The sequence below is a fragment of the Populus euphratica genome, unplaced genomic scaffold (genome assembly GCF_000495115.2).
Source record: "Populus euphratica unplaced genomic scaffold, PopEup_1.0 scaffold248.1, whole genome shotgun sequence".
In the NCBI taxonomy this organism is placed as follows: Eukaryota; Viridiplantae; Streptophyta; class Magnoliopsida; order Malpighiales; family Salicaceae; genus Populus; species Populus euphratica.
The window spans coordinates 178,965-190,130 of record NW_011500131.1 but is presented as its reverse complement, the minus strand read 5'-3'; the positions used below and the strand labels follow the sequence as shown (position 1 = coordinate 190,130).

Below are 11,166 nucleotides of genomic sequence, written 5' to 3'. Positions count from 1 at the left end.
TCGGTTTTGATCGAAAGATGCGGTTGACTCGAGAAAATATATTTTAAACTTTTTTTATTTATTTTTTTTGTTATGAATAATAAAATAAAATAACATTCGAGAAAATTTTAGTGAATCCAAAATTGGGTTACAACATAGAGTATGTAATTTGTGCCATGCATCCTTTGATGTCTTGGCCATTGAGATGAGAGGAGTGATGACAGTAGATGTAGATGCCAAAATGGCACTGAGGATAAGCTTATCTTGCCTTATCCAGTGAGTTCGTTGGACAACACATATTGATGTGTTGGTGGGGATGGGACTTATTTTTTCTCCAGTGACATAGTCAAGAAGATCATATCCGATGAGTAGGGCTTCAAATTGAGTGTGCCATTGAAGAAATGTAGAGGGGGTAAGTTTATCATTTATCTGAGATGTGATGTTGAGAGCAATCAGGGGTGTTTCAGTTGGAGAGGGTGGAGTTGAGATTGGATTATGATTGTGAGGGATCGAATTCTCGTTGGAGATTTCTTGCTCTAATACCATGATGAAGATATGAAGTTTTTAGGAAATTGAGCTAATTAATAAACTTTAGAATAGTAAATCTTTTTGTTATATTCAATCATACATACAACTGTTAACATATATATACACAGGACTGCATACTTGAATTTAGAAACAAAGCTAAGATTGCATCTAGCATTTACACTGTATTTACATTGAAGATTTATTTGCCGTTACAAGCTTGATATTAGGCTTGAATGATGGTTGCATAATCCTCTGCAGGAGGCAAGGGATTATTTGCTGAATCTGTGGGGATTTCCTTTATATTATCAGCCTAATCCACTATGAACAAAGAGCATATGTTACTCATTTTATTTCTGGAGCCTATTGGAAAATATTTAAAGAACGAAAGATACTTGGAAAAATAAGAAACAAAGAAAAAAGCATAGATTAAGTTTTCGAGAAATTAGCAAGTCCTAAAAGTTCAGATACTCACAAGCTCACCATGCACTTGGGCGTCGTTGAGACTACATTGCTTAACCAGAAGTTCAGTATCTTTGCTGCTGGATCAGTTGGTGCAAAAGCCTATAGAGTAAGGTTATGAGGAAGGAAGAAAACAATGCAACTCTAATCTAATCTAATCGAATCTAATCACCAGTCTCAACGCTTCCACCCTTGAGATGCAAATGCTTCTCCCTCTTCTGGAACTCTGTCAAGCCCTTCCCACTTCCAGCCACACCAACCTTGCCCTTGGGATCATCAGGAGATTTAAAAAGGCTCTCTTTCTTACGCCCCGAGAAGAAACCAACCTGGAAGAATTAAAAAAGGAAATGGACATCTTATAATTACAGATCATAATGCGAATTTTAATTTTACTTATTTGATGTTGAGTCCCGAAGTAGCACCGCAATGATAAGAAATTTGAGGGAAATTAATGAGGGTTTAAGGGAACAGAGAAAGGCTGCCATTTATGGTGCCCAAAGCTCATTAGGGCTTCCCAAGTATCAAATATATACAAACTTGTGCTCCTCCAATTTGCAAGTATTTACCTTCTTAGTTAGGCTTGTCTTTGGTTGTCTGGAGCTGCTGCCATGCATTCTGTCGCTTATTTTGTGCAGCTTCAAGTTGCTCAAAACCCATTTTTGACATGAAAAGAATGTATCTTCTGTAGAAAAGAAAATTAAACCAATTAATAAGCTCGTGGAGGAAAAACAATGGCTAGAAAAAAACTTAATTTGGGGTGGAAGAAGAATAAGAGATCGAGAAATATCATATAAACCCTTTTGCTTTGGGAAAAATTATCGTATACACCAAACCCATACTGCAGACAAACACCAAGCTGCGGAAGGCTAATCATTGAATGCTCAAAAGAGAGACAGAAGATATTCACTCGTGGCGCAGACATTAAGTAACATTATGAATGCAGCCAGCCAAGCCAGAACCATGTATCCTCATTCTGCTGAACTTTGCTTCAAGGCTGCTGACAAAGCTTTGTTATTTCTGTTTTGTTATTTTCTGCAATAATAAAGAGTGCTCCTAGTCTCTATAAGCAAGTAACACAACTGTTTATTTTTAAAACCAACTTCCAATAAAATTATATGCTTTGTGAAAGAAAAGATACTTTTTGAAGTTTTGTTTAAAAACAAACCTCCGCTAAGCTTTTTTTAAATCTTTGATAGTATATGTTTTGTTGGCAATAAAACCTATAAAGTATATAATCCTCAGACTTAAAAGATAGCAATTATTAGAATGTTTATTTTTATGAAGAAAAATAATGGGATATGGGAGACTCATAAAAAAATAAGCTATTTAAAAATCAAATCAAACCTTTATTACATGATAAATCAATTAATGATTCACTAATTAAAAACACCAAATTTCTAGAAGACATTTACCAAAAGAGTAATGTAACAGTTTGTGAATTAGAAGGCTTTGAAGAAGCTCAGTAGAACCTAGAATAGCAAAAAATAATGCAGAAAAAGGTAAAAATAATTGAAAAAAACTACACATGGAAACTAGTTGACAAACCACCAGACAAAAACATTATTAGTGTGTAGTGGATATTCAAGATCAAATTAAATGTAGATAGCACCATAAACAAATATAAAACTAGGCTAGTTGTTAAGGGCTATACTTAAATTTATGGTGTTGATTATTCATATACATTTGCACTTGTAGCAAGGATGGATACAATTAGATTGTTGTTTATTATTACTGTACATAAAAACTAGAAAGTATACCAGTTAGATGTTAAATCAGCCTTCTTAAATGACATTCCGTAAGAAGAAATTTATGTTGAATAGCTAGTTGGATTTGTGATTTAAAAAAAAAAGATAGTTTATCTACTAAAAAAAACTCTGAAAAAAAAAAAGAAGATAGTTTATCTACTAAAAAAAACTCTCTATGGGTTGAAGCAAACACCTAGAGCATGGTATAGAAGAATTAATGATTATTTGATAGGTTTTTGTTTTCAGAAAAGCTTATTGAAGCAACTCTTTATACGAAGAAGATTCATAATGATGTTCTTTCAATATCACTTTATGCTAATGATCTCTTAGTGGCGGGAAGTAATACACAGCAGGTTGAAGATTTCAAGCAAAATATGATGTAAGTTTTTTAAATGACCGATCTTGGTCTCATGAATTTTTTTTTTTTTTGGGAATGGAAATCATACAAAGCAAATAAAACATATTCATTTATCAAAAGAAATATTCAAGGGAAATCTTGAAGAAATTTCATATAAATAATTGCAAACCGAAAACCACTCCATTAAATTAAAAAGACAAATTCAGCAAAGAAGATGAAACTGCAAGAGTTGATGAAGAGAAATTTAGAAGCTTAATTGGTTCTTTGCTGTATTTAACAGCAACCAGACTTAATATACTTCATGCAACAAGCTTTTTATCTCGTTTTATACATTGTCCAAGCGAAATATATATGAGAGCAGCCAAAAGAATTCTAAGCTACATCAAAGGGACATGCAATTTTGATGTTAAATTTTTGAAGTGTCAAGAGTTAAGATCGCATGGTTTCTCTAATAATGATTGGGGTGGATTCATTAATGACATGAAAAGCACCTTTAAATTTTATTTTAATCTAAGATTAACAATATTCTCATAACTATCCAAGAAGCAAGATACTGTGTCATAATCTATTTTAAAGGAAAAGTTCATTGCAGCCACAACAATAGTAAATCAAGCACTTTGACTTTAGAAGATATTACATGATTTGCATATGAAGGAAGAAGAAGCAATATAAATTTAGGTGACAATCAAGCAACCATAACAATCTTTCATAATCCAGTATTTCATGAAAAAACCAAACACTTTAACATCAAACTTTATTTTTTTACGTGAGATACAAAGAGAAATTATAATGTTAAGTTGATTTATTACAAGTATGAAGATCAATTAACAGATTTGTTTACTAAACCACTTCTAATAAGCTTTGAGTTTCTAAGATAAATGATAGGAGTCTGCAATTCTTAAATCAAAAAAGAGTATTGAAGTTTGCTTCAAGGTTATTGATAAAGATGACTTTGTTTATTTCTGTTTTGTTATTTTCTACAATAATAAAAAGTTGTCCTAGTCTCTAGGATATTGTTAGTTTGTTAAGATCATGGCATGATATGTTATTATAAATTAGCATTTCAATTTGTTATTTTTTCCTATATATATATATATATAATTATATATAACGATGACTGCAGTAAACAAGTATGCCATCTAATCCTTTTCATTCTTAATAAAATAGTAGTAATAAGTTGCTAGTTTAATTCTCTTCTTCTTTTTTTTTCTTTACTTGAACTCTGAAACACTTAAAAACACTTTCACATTCATTTTTTAAATGAAATTAACTAACAACTAAAGATATTAGAACGAGAAAGAAGTGTGACTACACAAGGCGTAAAATTAAACCCTTCATTGTAAAAGTGGCATATGTAAGCACTAACTCACCACATCCTCAGGGTCATCATGTTCTATTTGAAGTGTTGCTGGTAAAGTCAACAGAAGCAGCTTGTGTAATCTTCCTTTTGATAGCATGTTTTGCAGCTTGAGCCACTCTTTCTGCTTCCAGTAAGGCATTGAATTCAACGGCCTCACATTGTCAGGATCCACCTGGGTTTGGCAACTGTCAGTCATGATCCACTATCCGATCAAGAGAAGAAGAGAGAGACATCATAATTGAATGCAGTGGACGAGGTCACCAAGGCACAAAAATGAACGAGTGATGTATAGAAAAGAGAACAATCATGCAATAAAGTATGAGATATGCCCCCGGTAATGGCGGAATAGTGAGATGGTTGCTTTTGTTCAAAATAATTACCAAAGAAAAATTAAAAAGAGAAAAAACAAGTAAATAATCTCCATCCTTTCAACATTTGACTGTGGTCTAGATAGATGCAATAGGACTACAAGCCTAGGTCAAAAGAAGATGCACGCATGAAATTAAAACCATGACGACGACGACTTTGAAATTGGGCCACAGAAGCCATGCCTCTTCCCTATTTGCTTTATACCTGTGCTAATGATAACAGCACAACCGATAAGCATCCTTTGCAGATAAATCAGCTTACTGGGTATCTCACCTTCACTGTATATCTCATCCTTTTTAGAGTCCTCACTAACACACATTCGATTAAAATAAATCTTCCGGTCTTTGTATTTGTGCTAAACACAACTTGTACTTTACTTCTATAAAAGATTTCACAATAATAAAAAAATTATATTCAGTAAAATTCTATATGGTATCGAAACAAACTTTTTCTACAAGAAGAATTTCTGATATAGTCTTAATAATAGATGCTGTCATCGTAAGTTCTGAGAATCATGACAATAGTGATACTTATCTCATTGCTTTCAATACCAGCTCTCAACTTCCCTTGAAACTAACACTTATAAATTTTCCTTCCTGGCGTGCTCAATTTACTCGTAGGCTATAACTTCTAAGGATTTATTGATGGAACCATTATTTGTTCATTACAAACACTACATGATCCAACTACTGAATCATCCTTTACAGGTATTTTAAATCCTGGATTGTGGCTCTGGTTTTGGCAAGATAACTTGTTCCTTTATGCAATCCTTGTATCTATTTCTGAATCAGTCCTACCACTAATCTCTACTTCCTCCACTACTTGTTATGCATGGTTAAAAATACAACGATTATATGCAAATTGATCATGAACTCGTGTCATGCAAATCAAGGAAGAATTAGCTCTTATACAACGAGGAAGCCAACCAATTTCAGACTATCTCAACACTATTAAAAGACTAGTTGATGAACTCATTGTCATTGATACTCTCATCTGTATTGATGGCATTACTCTATACATACTCAATGGGATAGGAGTTGAATTTTATGATATAGCAACCACAATCCAAACCAGAGAGACATCCCTCATATTTGAAGAACTTCATGATGTATTAATCAGTCATAAAATCTACCCTAAACGCATTGATGCTTCCAACTCCAGAATGATTGCCACTGTCAATGCTACTTAACGCAACTACTACTTCAAACTAGCAAGATCTCTAAATCCACCTATTGGTTATTATAAATACAACCAACGACAATACATTCCCAAAGACAAATCCAGCTAGCCTCCACTGATTTATTAGCCATGCAACACTAAAGGGCACTCGGCTAAGAAATGTTGCAAGGTACCTATTTCAAATTTGCAAACTGTGCAACTATAAATGGCACACAGAACAAAAAGTAGGTCATGGATTCAACGGTCTCTTATCACATTACTTTTGATCTTACAAACATCTTAATCCACTCTGAGTATGATGGAACAGATAAAGTAGTCATTGTTGATAGTTTGAAAGTAATGCATGTTGGCTCTATGTCATTGAGTTCATTGTCAAAATCCTTTCTTCTACATAACACTATGTGTCCTTAACATTCATAAGAATTTAGTTTATGTCATCACTTTACTCGTTCTAACAATGTCTATATTAAATTTCATCCTTTTTATTTCCTTATGAAAAATCAAAACACAAGGACAACAATTCTTCATGGTGATTGCTAAGATGGTGTCTATCCATTACCACAGTTATCACAAATCAATAAACCTCTAACACTTGCAATTGTTAGTAAAAGAACTTCTCTTGACCTTTGGCACACACGTCTTGGTCACCTATCCTAAAAATCTGTCATTTTATAATTAATCATTTCTATCTTTCTGTTTTAATGCAATCTTTATTGCCTATTTGTTTAGTTTGTTAATGCAATAAAAGTCATCAACTATCTTTTTCCAAAACATCTCTTATAAGCACTCATCCTCTAGAATATATCTACATAGACATATAAAGGCCAACAACATCAAATTCTATTGATGGTTTTTGATGCTATGCTTTCTTTGTGGATCATTTCACAAAGTGCTGTTGGCTATTTCCGATTCATCATAAAAATGATGTTCGATCCATATTCATTTAGTTAAAAAGATTTGTTGAAAAAAAAATCTTTTTTTTTACTTTATTAATAGTGGTGAGTATCAAAGTCTTCATCAATTTCTATCCTCTCAGTCTATAAATATGCTCACCACTACTCCACACACACCACAACAAAATAGGACAAGTGAACACCAACATCATCACATTGTCAAGACAGGTCTCATGTTGTTTCATTAAATGCATCTTTCATTGTCATACTGGATGCATACATTTCAAACTGCGTTTTATATTATCAACCGTATACCAACACCTGTTCTATAAAAAAAAAGTCCTTTTGACAGCCTTCTAGTTGTCAACCAAATTATCAAAAACTTCATACTTTTGGGTGTTAGTGTTTCCTATGGCTCAAACTTGACAATTACAACAAACTGCAATCGAAGTCCAAGCCATGCATTTTCCTAAGTTATTTAAGCACTCAAAATGCATATAAATGCACGAACATTAATTCATCTCAGCTTTATATTTCAAAACATGTCATCTTTGATAAAATTATCTTTCCCTACACTTTCTCCACCATTGTGTCACCACAAAAACCTGTAGGGTATACCATAATTATTTCCGTCATACTAGCAGTACCAACTCTAGGATAGGTACCGCTTAGACACTCATCAATAACAACTACTTCTCCCGGTGTTCCTTCATCTGCACCATCAATATAGATTCTAGTTCCCCTCTCTGCACCATCAAATAATAAGTTAGTAACACAACCACCATCTTCAAACCCCTTCTCTTGAAGCCATAATATGACAACAAGATCTATGAACTATATTTACAAACCTAAGCAAATCTACCTAACCATAAAACATTCCCTCTCACAGCCTATAAAGCCCATATATGTCTCTCAAGCCCTGAAAGATCATAAATGGAAATAGGTTATGTCTAAAAAGTTTAACACCTTGGTTAAACACAGAACCTAGGAACTGGTTCGATCCAATTCATCCATCATTCCTATCGATTTTTGGTGGCTTTTTCATGTTAAACACAACACTAATGGTATAATATCATGATATAAAGCATGTTTGGGGGCCAAAAGGTATCATTAAAGTCCTGGCCTTGACTACAACAAAACCTTTAGTCTAGTTATCAAACCAATCACAATCAGGACTGTGTTATCCATAGTTGTTCAACATCATTGGTGCATTCAACAATTGGATGTTAACAATGCATTTCTCTATGGATCGCTAAAAGAATATGTGTACATGATTCAGCCACTAGGATTTGTAGACTTCACATTGCCCTCACACATCTACAAACTACACAAATCCATCTATGGCTTGAAATAGTCATTACGTGCCTAGTATGAAAAACTCAGCTCGTTTCTTTTGACATTGGAATTCTAGTAATCCAAGTTTGACCCTTCTCTGTTTATCTACTTAAAAAATGGTATAACCTTATTTATGTTGGTATATGTTGATGATGTGTTCCTCATAGGTAATGATTCACTAGTCATGTAGGATATAATACGCTAACTTGGCATCCATGTCTCCTTAAAGGATCTTGGTGCCCTGCATAGGGTGGAAGTGCAGCAAACTCACAGGAGGCTCGTTTTGTCTCAGCAGAAATACATCAGAGACCTTCTAAAGAGAACTAACATAGAAAGGGCCAGACCCATCCACAATCTGCTTGCTACAAAACCAATATGATTAGTACTTAAAAGTGTATTTTTATCAAGGTTTTATATCATCATTTTGCACTTGAAGTATCAATAACTCCTTAACTAAAGCATGTTTTATAATAACAAATCTGATACTATAAGATACCTTTAATTTATGGTAAATGTCCATCTTGAATACAGGCCTATCATATAAATCAAAGGATTAATTGATGAGTTTGACTACTGAAATTGAGAAGACAAAGAGAGAGTGAAGCTTAGAAAAGAGAGATGCTGGTTTTGTTTAATTTGGAACACTATTCAGTAATTGGATCATAACTAGAGCTGTAAAACTTATATTTAGGCTTGCTTTATATGGATGAAAAGCTAAGACATAGGCCTAAAACATTTATGTGGAGGGTAAGATTTAATTCTGCTGTTTGGAAGTTCAAATCTCAGCAATAATAGAGAAGTTTGAATCTGTTCTACAGCCCAGAAACTGTTCAGTATTTAGCCCATATCTTGAGTTCTAGAAGTCCAAATAACTTAATTTTTTTTGTTGGAAAGCTGAGACAATTTCTTAGAAATTTATGATTTAAGTTTGTTTGAATTCTAACACTAGCAATGATGTTTTTTGGCAGATAAGAAGATAATAATTGTCACCAAGTCAAGAGTTGGCCACCCACTCAATAATTAGTCATTAAATCAGTAGTTCCTAATTTTAGCCTACAAAAGGAGGTATTTGCCATACATTTAAACATCTTGGTTTTCAAATCAAGATCATGCTTTTTATTTATTTCTTTATATTTTTGTAATGTTTAAGTTTTATTTCATGTTATATTTTTCTTAATCTCTTGTTTATGCTTTTCATTTTATTTACTAATGTTCTTCTACTGTTTATTTATGTTTCTCTTCTTTATTATTTGTTTAATCTTCACATTATTCTAACATCTCAAAGTCCTCTTTAACTTCTTCTTTTATGAGAGTATGATCACATACATTAAGCGGTAGACTTTGTAGGATATTCTCATTATTTTTAAAAAATATGACCGAAGAAGATAACTAGTCGCTTCATAATGAGAATAACTATGTTATAACACTTAGAGATCATATAAATCCTATAAGAGCAAGTGCACCATCATCTAGAGTTTTCTCTCCTGATGCATCTCATTTCAATTTTAAGTCATTCATTATTCAACTTTTACCTTCTTTTCATGGCTTATATTTAAAAAATCCATACTTACATTTAAGGGAATTTAAGGAGGTTTGTAACACCTATAATGACTCAGATTGTAACATAAACACCATAAGATTATTTTTTTTCTTTTTCATTAAAAGATAAAGCTAAAACATGGCTATAAAATTTGATACCACGATCTATTCATGCTTGGGATGAAATACAACAATAATTTTTAAAGAAGCTTTTTCTATCTCACAAAACAAACTCTTTTAAAAGATAAATCATCACTTTCACTTAAAAACCAGGAGAAACATTTTACCAATGTTAGTATAGGTATCAAGACTTGCTTAATACTTGCCCTCATCATGGTTTTGAAACATGAAAATTACTTTCACATTTTTATAACAGGTTAACACCTAAAGAGAGGTAAATGGTGGAATTGATGTGCAATGAAACATTTTACTTAGACTTGTTAGCTAAAAATGCTCAAAATTGGGACACCATATATACTTATGAGGCACCGAGTAAATCTCAATCTTATACATCTAATAAAGGTATGTACAATCTTAGGGAAGATTATGACCTCTAAGCCAAGTTTGTATTAGTTAGAAAAGTTGAGGTACTAGAATTGAAAAAGAATGGTCAATTAAAATTTGTTTAAAACATTGTATGTCAAATTTATGAAATCAATGAACACTCAACCAATGAATATCCAGCCTTGCCTTTTTTTCAAAGAATGCCTCCATGAACAAGCCTATGTCTTAAATAGTTTTCAAAGGCCCAATCATAACCCATACTCGTAAACATGCAACCCTGGTTGGGCAAATCACCCAAATTTCAGTTGGAAGAGTGATAATAATAATGCATAAATTTCACAACCACCATTTCAAGCACAGCATAATTTTTAAAATTCTTATGAGTATGCACCTCCTTATGCTCCCTCTCTTAAAAGAAATCTGAAGGAAACATTGCATGCATTCATTGAAAAGCAAGAGAGAATCAATACTCAACTTGCTCAAAGTGTGACAAATTTTAAAGATATTCTTGCAAAGTTCACATCTGCTCTTAGTTTTCAAGAGAAAGGTAAGTTTCCATCTCAAACATAACAAAATCCCAAGATGCAACACAATGTAAATGCAAGTAGTTTTGAAAACCAACATACGGATCAAGTTAAATCAGTTATCACTCTTCGTAGTGGTAAGATTATTGAAAAACCCACTCCTAAACCTTGTGACAAAGATGATGAGTCAATCTTTAGGGGTAAAAAAGGGGTTGAATCTTATTATTGTAAAGAAAAGACTAATTCTCCGTCAGCACTTCAATTTCCTCATGTCATGACCAAACAAAGGAAAGTCAATCACAACTCTGAAATTTTTGAAACTTTCAAATAGGTAAAGATCAATATACCTTTGTTAGATGCTATTAAACAGGTTCCTTCCTATGCTAAATTTTTG

The 11,166-nt window shown here is 32.9% G+C and overlaps 1 pseudogene; it reads right to left on the bottom strand.

Annotated features, from left to right (window-relative positions):
• Positions 1-1,023: 1,023 nt before the first annotated feature.
• LOC105110380 (uncharacterized) lies at positions 1,024-1,838 on the bottom strand (annotated as a pseudogene).
• Between the last annotated feature and the right edge of the window lie 9,328 nt (positions 1,839-11,166).